The following is a 12,265-nucleotide window of genomic DNA, read 5'->3' as shown; positions in this document are numbered from 1 at the left end:
GCCACCACGCCTGGCTAATTTTGTATTTTTAATAGAGATAGGGTTTCCCCATGTTGGTCAAGTTGGTCCTGAACTCCCGACCTCAGGTGATCCTCCCTCCTCAGCCTCCCAAAGTGCTGGAATTACAGGCATGAGCCACTGCACTGGGATGGGTCCTCTATATTTTTTAATGGGAAAACACTTTAGGAGAAAGGATGATATGATAAATGAAGTTTTGTAGTAGAAAGTTTATAGCATACTATAAGTATCTTTTAATCTAAAAATAGTGAATATTTACTAAGTGCTTAACATATGACAGGGACTGTTTTCATGTTTTACACTATTTCATGGCAATCATTTGAGGTATGTGGTTATTATGGCAGATGAGATTTGTGTATTTTTAAATCCACACAAATAGTTTTGTGCTCTAGCACTTCCTATTTCTCACTTTTTAAATTCAGGGCTGAATTCTTATGATTAATCCATCCATCTACCTTGCTGTGTGTATCTAGACATTTGCTGTCACCATGGGTTTCCTTATCTCTTCTTGCAACTCCCAGTCCCCACACACAGCACTGTGGGGAACATCTGTGTACCTGTACTCTTGGGTCTGTGGGAGGAGTCACTGGGAGATGCAGCCAGCAACAGGATGAATGGATCATGGGGTATTTATGTACTTAATACAACTAAGTATTGACAGAGGCAGATTCTCTTCCATAATGGCCATCCTGGAGTCTAACTCTTATGCTTTATCTTTTCTATGGTTTCAAAGATACATGTATAAATGCCTAGAAAAAAAGGACCAGAAAGAGATATACCAAACCAGAGGAACATTTACAAGAAAACCAGGAGGGAGAGGATGATCGGAGGACCCTTAGGCAGTATCGGTCCTGAAAGGATGTGTCTTGTAAGGACACTTGTCTTCATGTGTAACTTACCATTATAATTTACTGTTTTAAAAAAAGGTCTGAAATGTGACCTTTACCTGAAGTTTACAGTGCTATGCTATGAACACATTTTAAATTATGAATGCCTGGGTTAAGGTTAGTCATGGAACAGGGAATGCGTTCTTCTTTGCAACTTGGTGCTCTTTGATGCATGCTCTAAACAATTATCAGGTAATACCAGTGAGCCCCCTTTTTTTATGAGATGGAATTTCGCTCTTGTTGCCCAGGCTGGAGTGCAATGGTGTGATCTTGGCTTCCAGTGAGCCCTCTTTAGACGTTTAACTGAAATTTCTCAGATGGCTCAGAGAGGTTGAGTAATTTTCCCAGGAGCACAGGGTCAGGAGATTTGGCCCAGGTGATGTGGAGTGGTGAGTCAGAACAGCCAGCTTCTTTCAGGAGAGTTTGTTGATTGGTACTTAAGGTTGGGGAGGAACTCGTGCTTTTTCCCTGCAGGCGAGGTGGGGAGGAAACATTCTCAAGAACAGTAAGTTTCAGTAGCTTCCTTATGCGAACACTGTACTGAACGAATATATTCGTCTGGTCTGTTTACTGAGCACAAGGTATTCAGATAGCCTTTGCCTGACAAGCTGCTTTTGTTTCTGCAAAAGGAAGGTAAAAGGAAGGTCTTCAATTTAGGACTCAAACTTTCTTCCTTCACCTCTAAAGTGAGAGAAACAAAGGTTCTGGATGACTGGCTGAGATATTTTTTTAAAGGTGACATTCAGGTTCCTTTTGGATCTTAGTTTCAACTGAGATGTTGCATTCTTTCTCTGCAGCTAAATGAATAGTGATCAAAAAGTCAGTTTTGAAAGTAACTGATCGAGTGGGGCAGTTAACTATCACCACTCTCATCCGTTCTCCCTTCCCAGCGCCTTACCTACACCCTGATTATGGTACAGACTTACTTAATAAGAGAACCAGTGAGTGTTTGTGTCAGAATTTAATTTGAGAACCAGGCATAGCAATTTCTACGTGAATGCACTGTGCAGAAAGAGGAGGTGTTTGCACACAGCTACACCCATAGGTTATTTTCCACTCTTGCACAGTGACTAGTACAGATTTCCTCTCATGAGCTACTCAGTTGCAAGACAGGGTGTTGATGATGCTTTATGAAGTAGACAATATATTTGCTATTCACAACTAAGTAAAATTAAAATGTGATAATAAATTGGAAGGCAGATGCAGATACAAAGTCCCATCTTTAAGGCAGGAATACTTTCTAACACCAAATATTACTCAGAACTCACTGGTTTACAGGTTGAAGGCACAAAGCATGGTGGGGAAGGCTGAACCCCTCGCCTATCTGTTCACAGGATTGGTGAACTCTGGTAAACTCTAGAACAGAAATGACCCTTATAAACAGGTGCACATATGTGGTGAGTACCTGATGAATGTGTGCTGAACAATGAATAATTAATACTACTTCCTTTTGACTCATGTGTTTGAAATGAAGAACAGTCACTCCAATTGCAGTGTATACTTATGTGGAGCAGGGAAGTTGAGCAATACACCCATATTTAGTAACACTCTTGAGATGAGATAGGTGGAGTGGGAAGGATAACAGTCATTCTTTGCCTTTTATGTGAATCTAAGTTAAAATATTTTTTATTGTCTAGATTTGTAGCTACTTAATACTTTTTTTGCCCTAGATTATTGAGAGTGCAAGATTTTAAAGTTGGATTTAGATGAACTGAAGTTTCAGTTTTTGCATTGTGATTAGGTAAATAGAGAAAATGGTCTAATAAGTTATACTTTCTTTTTGTAACTGTATAATGCCTACTCACCATCGACATTTTGATCATAGTTTTTTGCTTTATTTCAGAGAAAGACAAGTGAAATTATAATCAAATTGTATATTATTTGTGTAGATTGTTTTCTATGGGAATGCTAAAGAAAAGACAAAGAGGAGATTGAAGATTTTCCCAAGTTCAGATTTTAAATCTGTTATTCAAAGTTTGAGGCAGGGCGTGGTGGCTCACATCTGTAATCCCATCACTTAGGGAGGCAGAGGTGAGAGGATCAGTTGAGGTCACAAGTTGAGACCAGCCTGGCTGACATGGCGAAACCTCATCTCTACTAAAAATATAAAAAGTAGCTGGGCATGGTGGCAGTTGCCTGTGGTCCCTGTTCCTAGGGAGGCTGAGGCAGGAGAATCGCTTGAACCCAGGAGGTGGAGGTTGCAGTGAGCTGAGATCACGCCGCTGTACTCCAGCCTGGACGACAGAGAGAGACTCGTCCCCCCCCAAAAAAAAAAAACCAAAAAAAAAAAACAAAGTTTGATAGTTTGCTTAACTAATGGGAGTAGGTGCCTTGATATGTGTGTGTGTAGCTTGTGTGATCCAGGAACTGATAATGAAGTTTGCAGCATCTATCTCTAAGCTAGAAAGTTTAATGAAACCACAATATATTTTCTTTTATAGCAGTTCTCTGAGCCAGCATTTCAAGAAGGGGTGGGGAAAAATGGTGATAAATTACCTTTGAGGTGAACTTTTGAATATTTGTTGTAATTCTTTGGGTTTACACTTTTAATTTTTAAAATTGCAGGTGATAATGGTGAAAAGTATCAGTTTCCAGTATGTTCTCAGTAGTGGTGGTATGACCCTTAAAAGAAGTAAGCATACATATACACACACACACACACACACACACACACACACACACACACACACACACACACCTGTTTTATGATCTTGTGTCTTCAGAGTTGGTGTGACATTTTTGTAGCATGGGTGAGAATTGAGACTACATGAGTTTCTTTCTTTCATTGAGATTTTTCTAATTACATGAGTTTGTTTCCTTCTTTTTTTTTTACTTTTTCCTTCTTTCTTTCTTTCCTTCTCTTCTTTCTTTCCTTTTCTCTCTCTCTTTCTTTTCTTTCTTTCTCTCTCTCTTTCCCCCTCTTGTTTCCTCCTCCCCTCCCCTCCCCTCCCCTCCCCTCCCATCTCTTCTCTTCTCTTCTCTTCCCTTCCCTTCCCTTCCCTCCTCTCTTTGTCTGTTTGTTGGTTTCCCTGGCTGGAATGCAATGGCGATCTCTGCCTCCTGGGCTCAAGCAGTTGTCCTGCCTCAGCCTCCTGGGTAGCTGGGATTACAGGCACCTGCCACCATGCACGGCTAATTTAATTTTTGTATTTTTAGTACAGATGGAGTTTCACCATGTTGGCCAGGCTGGCCCCGAACTCCTGACCTCACGTGATCCACCTGCCACCCAAACTGCTGGAATTACAAGTGTGAGCCTCCGTGCCCGGCCTAATTACATCAGTTTCTTTTTTTTTTTTTTTAAATTCAGATGGAGTTTCACTCTCGTTACCCAGGCTGGAGTACAGTGGCATGATCTTAGCTTACTGTAACCTCTGCCTCCTGGGTTCAAGCAATTCTCCTGCCTCAGCCAACCGAGTAGCTGGGACTACAGGCGTGTGGTGGCACACCGAGCTAATTTTGTGTTTTTGGTAGAGTCAGGGTTTTTCCATGTTGGTCAGATTGGTCTCCAAGCCCTGACCTCAGGTGATCTGCCCGCCTTGGCCTCCCAAAGTGCTGGGATTATAGGCATGAGCCACCATGCCTGGCCTTACGTTAGTTTCTTATAGTAAGAAAAAGTTTTCAAAGTTATATATATCTAAGAATACATCAGCCTTCATAGTTGAGCTTTTTCCCCCAAAATACGTGTTTTTCTGATGGTCTGCATTTTCCATCACTTTTAAAAAGTCTAACTTATTAAAAGTTATTTGACTTTTTTTTTTTTTTTTTTGGAGACGGAGTTTCGCTCTTGTTACCCAGGCTGGAGTGCAATGGCGCGATCTCGGCTCACCGCAGCCTCCGCCTCCTGGGTTCAGGCAATTCTCCTGCCTCAGCCTCCTGAGTAGCTGGGATTACAGGCACGCACCACCACGCCCAGCTAATGTTTTGTAGTTTTAGTAGAGATGGGGTTTCACCATGTTGACCAGGATGGTCTCGATCTCTTGACCTCGTGATCCACCCGCCTCGGCCTCCCAAAGTGCTGGGATTACAGGCTTGAGCCACCGCGCCCGGCAGTTATTTGACTTTTGCTTAAGACTTTCATCATCATCAGTTAAAGTTTATGAAACTGCTCCTGTGCATTTGTTTCCTGGGCTTGGCGTGCAATGGTAAGGGGTAGAATCTGAGATTCTGGGGTTAACCAAAATCGAAGGTTTGTAGACTTCTCTGTATTTAGGTGGAAGAAGGTGGAGAATGTGATTGTGGGTGGTGGTGTGCTATCCTTGGGGTAGTCACTAAGTTTGGGTGTGGTAGCAAACAACCCCACATCACAGGAGATTAGCACAACACAAGCGTATTTCTTGCTCTTGAAGTTCTCTGTAACTGTGGGAGATACTTTAGGTCAGCAGTCCTTCCTGCAGCCTCAGGCTCCATCAATCTTGTGGCTCCATCCTCTGTTATCTCTAGCAGCAGGAGGGGAAGAATCATGGGAGCACTGCTCAGGGACTTCCCCCACTCAGTGATGGAGAGATGCTCATCATTGCCCTCATTTCATTGGCCAGAACGAGTCACGTGGTCCTACCTAATGCAGGGTAGTGCAAGGCTTTTGTGCTCAAGGAGACATTGGTAAGCCATAGTAATGTCTATCACATGTATCTAAATGAGAATTAGGATCTTGGAGAAGAAATTGGAACTAGAGATGAGAATGTGAAAGATGTCATGTACAGAAAAGAAAATGGTGGAGTGAATTTATAACCCTATAATTTATAATTAGAGGGTGCAATTTTCCATCATGGTATCTCTGCATGTTTCTTTAATCACAACCCAAGCAATATGCTACCCTAGAATAAAAATATAAGGATAGTTGTAGCTACTGTCAGAAAAGTCAGAAAGTTTCTGACTTTTGATTTGGTTCTGTTGTTGATTTGTGTGCTGTGTGAACATTGCCTCCAAAATGGTTATATGGTTAGTCCAATTGGTTAGCAAATCCTTAAATCTTGATGATGACAGGTTGTATTGGCTAGAGCTTAACTGTTTAGATGGTGAAAAATGCCTATTTTAAAAATCTCAATGGGATTAGGTGGGAGTATATATATGCTCTTATACATATTAAACATTATGAGGACACTGGCTTTCTATTATGTTTTTTCTAAAGAGCGTAAGATGAAGCTTTTTCACTACTTGACTTTGACAGTGGAGTGTATGACCATATTTCTGCTGCTGTCCCCCAGAATATCTCCTGAGAAGGGGCCTGCTGGGTTAAATGATGAGCCAGTTTCCGTGGGTTTTACTGCCCTGGTTCTTCCTCTCTGATCTTACCTTTACCACTACTGTTCTTCCTTCTCAGCTGTTCTTCCAGTCTACTCTTCTCTCCTCTTGCACTTGTTAAGGTGTGGACTTTGGGAATAGGCTGACCTCAGTTGAGATCTCATTCCTGTGACCAGCTCTTTGACATTGGACAAATCACTGTCCAAACCTCATTGTCCTTATCTGTAACATGAGGCTAAATATTTGTAATTTATGAAAAAACATCAAACATAGTACATGGTATGTTTTTATTGCTCAGTAAATTTCAGTTAACAATTAGTATCATTGTCATGTTTACTTGAAGGCTCATCTCAAGTAATTTTTTCATGATAGCTTTTATAATTTTTTTAATATTTCACCAAGCCTGTTGATATGATTTACTCTATGGAGCTCAGAAAGCACTTTATATCTCCTCTGACATTTCGTATTCTTTATATGTGAATATATCTGCAAACATTCCATAGGGCAGTACTTATCCTTTCCTTGTTGCTGTATTCTGCATTGCCTTTATGTAGGTGGTACAAATGATAGGTACTCAAGGTTGAATTGAGTCAAAATGAGATATAAGGGTAGAGGCCTATCATATATTTATAAGGCAGTCCACCTGTGAGTGAATTCTCATAAGCTGGAAATATAACTATGCTTGGAATGGTATTCAGTTACTTCCCTAGTTAGGGTATGTGTATGTTTCTCAATGTTTACATAATTGAAACTGTAATGCAACAACAAAAAAGGAGAATTAAAGAAATTAAAAAATAATGCAAATGATATAGAAGACATTCATTATCATAGGGTAGGAGTTTACCAGAACTCAGAGGAGACTTTAGTGTGTTATTATTGGCCATTTATACTGCTGAGAAGGTCTCCTTCATATCTTTATACTCAGCCGCTTGCAAGGCTCACAGCTTTAACACTGGTTCTGCATGTGCAAAGCTATGCCTGGTAAGGCAAAAGAGGGGTATAAAATGAACCTCACCTGAAATTGGAGTCTTGTACAGTGAATGGGCTTACCTGGAGTTGTGCTCATATTGTGGACCAAGGCTTGTTTTAATTGAGGTTTCCATTAGTCTTCCTGCCTCTGTTCTCAGGGCATTATAAGAAGCATGAAGATGGCGAGTCAGTGTTCTCTTCCTTCCTTAATTACCTGAAATTGATGACTGTGTCTGAATACTGGATCCTTAAAGATATCCTTTTAAAAAGTCCTTAGGTTTTAATTTCTTTAATTCTCTGCTGGAAGTGAGTGAAATATTGGGTGTCTGTTTCGTAGATCCATAACACTATAAAATGTTAAAGGATGTGTTATGCTGAGAAAAGTACACCCATTTTATATTTAGAGGTTATATGGTCTGCCCAAAGTCACACAGGGAATCAAGAGTCTAGGTCTTGTTTCTGCTGCAACCCCTGACTCATCAAGTGTTTTTCTGTGCTTGTGCCAGAAAGGTAGGAATTGTGCTGTATGCACTGAATGTGGATACATAATCCAGCTGTGAACCTATGTGGAGGCAAAAGGAGGCCCCCATGAGGACACTGCTGTCAGCGATTGTGGTGACTACAGAGAGTATGCTATGCCCTGGTGGTACACCAGATGAATATTATGGGACTAGTAGAGTTATTTGAGGACTTTGATTTTAAAATCTGTTTAAAGGTAACTGACTTCTAAAACACGTTTCGTTGTTTTTCTTGCCCTAATTGCTAAGATAAGGGAATACAGGATTGTGTTCTACTGAGTCACCTTTTCAAAAATTTGTCACTAAGGGAGTTGAATTCACGTATCAAAAATTCATTATAATAAAATTTATTATAATCTATATATTTTTCTTTATTTTTAAATTATTTTTTATTTTGTTGAGATGGTGTCTTGCCATGTTGCCCAGGTTGGAGTGTACCATCAAGGCTTACTGCAGCCTTGAACTCCTGGGCTCAAACTATTTTCCCACCTTAGTCTCCTGGGTAGCTGAGACTACAGGGTTGTGCCACCACACCCAGCTAAGTGTATTTTATTTTTTGTAGAGTTGGGGGTCTTGCTATGCTGACTAGGCTGGTCTTGAACTCCTAAACCTCAAGTAATCCCCGCCCCCACCTTTCCTCAGCCTCCCAAAGTGTTGGGATTATAGGCATGAGTCACCATGCCCATCCCATATATAAAATAATTTTCCATAGCAAGTAATTTAGATTTGGCTTCAGAAATCGTATTTTTTTAATATTTAATATTATAAAGTATTTTTTTAATTGCAACTCAATATGCTCATTGAAGAAAAATTGGAAAATAAAGGACAAAGAAGAAAGTAAAAGTCACTCATAATCCTATCTTAAAGAGATAACCACGATTAATATGTTGCTGTTTCCTGTATATTTTGGTGTTTCCTGCAATTAACTTGTATGTAATATTTTATCACTGGTTTTTATTTAATATATTATTGATTTTCCCCTTCTATCATAAAATAAATGCAGTGTTTCATTTTTAAAAATTGCCTTCAACATTTTCATTAAAAATTTTCAAACATGCAGCAAAGTTAAAATTGATACTGAATACCCATTTCTCTATCACCTATATTCTACCATTAATATTTACCATACTTGCTTTATCACTTATCTGTTCATCTCTTTACCCCCTCTATTCATCCAGTTGATCCATCTTGTCTCTTTTTCCATACATTTCAAAGTAAATTTCAATGCAGTGTATTACATTTAACCAAGCTGTTTTGCCTTCATAATTGTTTTTGGCTTACACCAATATACAAAGGACTTTGTATTTTCTGAGCACATATAACTGAAAAACCAGGGAACCTGCAGAGAGAATTTTGTTGGGTGTAGTGAAAAAGGACATCCAGGGATTTAAAATTTGCCTTGGAATGGAGTTAATTGTATCCATTATTAGCATTTGAGGTAGCACAAAATAATCATTAAAAACAGTCATCTCCTTTTTACTTGCTGTTATGCCTAATTCAGCCTCTAGCCTGGGGACAAGGAAAATCTTTAGTGGGGCTAATACTTTTCTGTAGCTTTCCTCAGTGCTAGAGACCTCAGTGCTTGGTAGACTGGTGAACATGGATTGACTTGGCAGGAAAAGCACTTCAGAATGGTTTCCTCCAGCCTACCAGTGGGACAGTTGAGTCCTAAATGTCCTGTTGATCCAGGTCTTGCCTTCCCTGGGCAGGGGATTGAGGGACTGTTGGTCTCTTCTGAAACTTGAATCTTGTTTCTGGTGTGGCTGATTTCCCACCAGTTTACCTGGTCTTCCTATTTGAATGACAGATTTTTTCCTTTGTATTGGCAATGATTGGTGGAGAATGGGGAGTGAGGTGGTGGGATAACCTTGGTGGGCAGAGGAAACACCTCTTGCTCATATATCTCTACCACCCCCTTTAAAGTTGCCTTACGGTGCCTATCCCAACGGGTGGGTCCAGGTGTGGTGACCTCACTTTGTGTACAGTTCCCAGCATAGTACCTTGTAAATGCCCCTTGATGAGTACAATGTCCCTGTTAAGCCCTCAGAATCCCTGTAGTTGTTCTATTTTGCCAGCTAGCACCTGGTGCCTTTCACAAACTTTTCAAGAACACATACCCCTTCTTCAGACCTTATAATCTTACTGTGTTTTCAAGTGGCTGGAGGCTCTTAAGATAGAACAGCCTCTGTGTTTTCCCCCCTTTCTTTTCCCATGTTTCACATTCCAGGGCGTTCAATCTCACTGTCACATCAGTACCATTTTAAATGATAAGACTCAGCTCTGGCTGGGCGCGATGGCTCATGCCTGTAATCCCAGCACTTTGGGAGGCTGAGGCGGGTGGATCACCTGAGGCCAAGAGTCAAGACCAGTCTGACAAATATGGTGAAACCCTCCCTGTCTACTAAAAATATAAAAATTAGCCAGGTGTGGTGGCAGGCACCAGCTACTTGGGAGGCTGAGACGGGAGAGTTGCTTGAACCCAGGAGGTGGAGTTACAGAGAGCTGAGATTGTGTCACAGCACTCTAGCCTGGGTGGCAGAGTGCGACTCTGTCTCCAAAAAAAAAAACAAAAACAAAAACAAAAAACAAAGAAAACTGTGACACTGGTAAACAGCTCTGACACGTTCTTTCTCCTAAACTCTACTCACTTGTAAGCACTTTCCTAGGAGTGAGTGTCTGTGGAGCCCCAACTTTATGTGACAAGGCAAAATGATCCCGTTTCTTTTCTTTTGGCTTCATCTTTCCTTTTTTGTTCTTTTCCTGAGGGCAGTTGATTCTTGGACATCTCAGGCAGATTATCCTGTTTTTGTGTAATCCATGTTCCACGACGTTTCCTTCAGACGGTTTTAGTTCTCCATGACTGAGCTAGCCAGGACCTTAATGTGTCACAAGGACATCTGGTTCTTCTTTGCCCCCCTCCCCTTTCTCTTTTCCTTCTTTCCGGCAGAACCCCTCTGACTCTTAGAGCTGTGGTCCTCAGCTGAGGTAGATTTCTCCGTCTCTGTCCTGAGCCTCTGAGACAGTTTTCTGCGTCTGAAGACATTTTTGGTTGTTGTGCCCAGGGAGAGGTGGGGAAATGCTACAGCCAGGGATGCTGCTAAACATCTACAGGACACAGGACAGTAGCCCACAACAAAGAATTATCCTACCCAAAATGTCCATGCTGCCAAGGCTGAGAAATCCTGTTCTACTGATAGAGGGCCTCCCATCAATAGCATTCTATAACCTCCATGCCAGCATTGCGCTCATCAGTATATCTGACTTGAGTCCTGTGCGATTCAGTTTGTTGCTCTTAAGTGGAAATGGAAATGCATGTTCACCGTATTCTGCATACGATCATATTCTCCCAGCTTTGTCTCAGTTCACTTTTAAAATCTATTGTTTTACAGCCTCTTCACTCTCTTTTTTAAAAAAATCTCATCTCTCTAGATGTTTCCCAGATTTTTCACATATTATGTTTCTGAAGTTGTAGTGACCTGATCCAGATGCAGCATTCTGGCAGTTTGGTCACTGCTGCAAATGATAGAAGTGGTTTTCTTGGGGCTGGGATTGGACAGAGCATCATGACCAACCATCTGTAGATGACCACTAGGAAAGCAAGAAGCAGTTATGTCTCCTCCTTGTTAGAGGGAGTCATGTGGAAGTAAAACGTTTTCATGCCACAGATACCTGGATACAAATCTTCTGCCACTTGAGAAAATGTGACCCTGGGCCTCAGTTTTCTCAGACATAAAATGGGGTTCAGATACTTAATAAGGTTGTCAGGAGTATAAAGTGAAGAAGGGACTTTGTGTTTTACTCTACTGTAGCCATGATTTCTTTTTTTTTCTTTTGGAGACAGAGTTTCGCTCTTGTTGCCTAGGCTGAAGTGCAGTGTCGTGATCTCGGCTCACCACAACCTCCGCCTCCTGGGTTCAAGCGATTCTCCTGCCTCAGCCTCCCGAGTAGCTGGGATTACAAACATGCACCACCATGCCCGACAAATTTTGTATTTATAGTAGAGACGGGGTTTCTCCATGTTGATCAGGCTGGTCTTAAACACCTGACCTCAGGTGATCTGCCCGCCTTGGCTTCCCAAAGTTCTGGGATTACAGGCGTGAGCCACGGTGCCCAGCCGAGCCACCATACCTGGCCTATTTCTGTTGGAGAAAATAGTCAGAATTCTGGAAAATATACACATATAGTTTGAATTAATGATGGTTTTCAAATGTTCCTGTGCAGAAGAGTCCCTGGGAGCTTGTTATAAATGTAGGTCCTCAGGTTGCATCCCTAGACATTCGGTTTAGGAAGTTGGCTGAGTCTGGGAATATGTCTTTGTCATAATAACCCAGTTGGCTCTGGTGCAGGTGGTCCACAGATAAAATCCTGGTTTTATGGCAACCAGGTGAGCATGTGGGAGGGGCCCCAGCCTCCTCAGGAAGCCTCATCTCTGGCTAGTTGTTTTCTGTTTCTCTGGGCTCGCTGACAGAGAATAATCTTTCAGAGCTCTTTCAAGCAGGAAAAGGCTGGTCTTTGTTCTTGCTTTTAATGACAGAGATATCTTTTTATTGGATCGTCTCCTTGAACATTATTTTGACTCAGTGTCCTAAGAAGTCTTTTGGGAACCAGCTTAGGAATTCAGGGTAGAGAAAT

The 12,265-nt window shown here is 41.3% G+C and overlaps 1 protein-coding gene and 1 long non-coding RNA gene across 2 annotated transcripts in view; one reads left to right on the top strand and one right to left on the bottom strand.

Moving 5' to 3' along the window:
- The window catches only part of LOC116557124, a 21,177-nt gene extending 8,956 nt beyond the window's left edge, over nt 1–12,221 (bottom strand). The window contains exons 1-2 of the long non-coding RNA XR_004271373.1: nt 12,200–12,221; nt 1,770–1,773 (exon numbers count right to left, since the gene is read on the bottom strand). This is a non-coding gene — a long non-coding RNA (uncharacterized LOC116557124). The remainder of the gene's footprint in view (nt 1–1,769; nt 1,774–12,199) is intronic.
- Nucleotides 1–12,265, top strand: part of STK39 (serine/threonine kinase 39) — a 317,234-nt gene that overhangs the window by 33,556 nt on the left and 271,413 nt on the right. The gene's annotated exons all lie outside the window — the stretch shown is intronic.

This window comes from Sapajus apella, unplaced genomic scaffold, assembly GCF_009761245.1.
Source record: "Sapajus apella isolate SASKATOON/1434 unplaced genomic scaffold, GSC_monkey_1.0 scaffold18, whole genome shotgun sequence".
NCBI classification, from domain to species: domain Eukaryota; kingdom Metazoa; phylum Chordata; class Mammalia; order Primates; family Cebidae; genus Sapajus; species Sapajus apella.
Note: the sequence above shows the minus strand (reverse complement) of the source record. Positions and strands in the feature narration are given on the sequence as shown.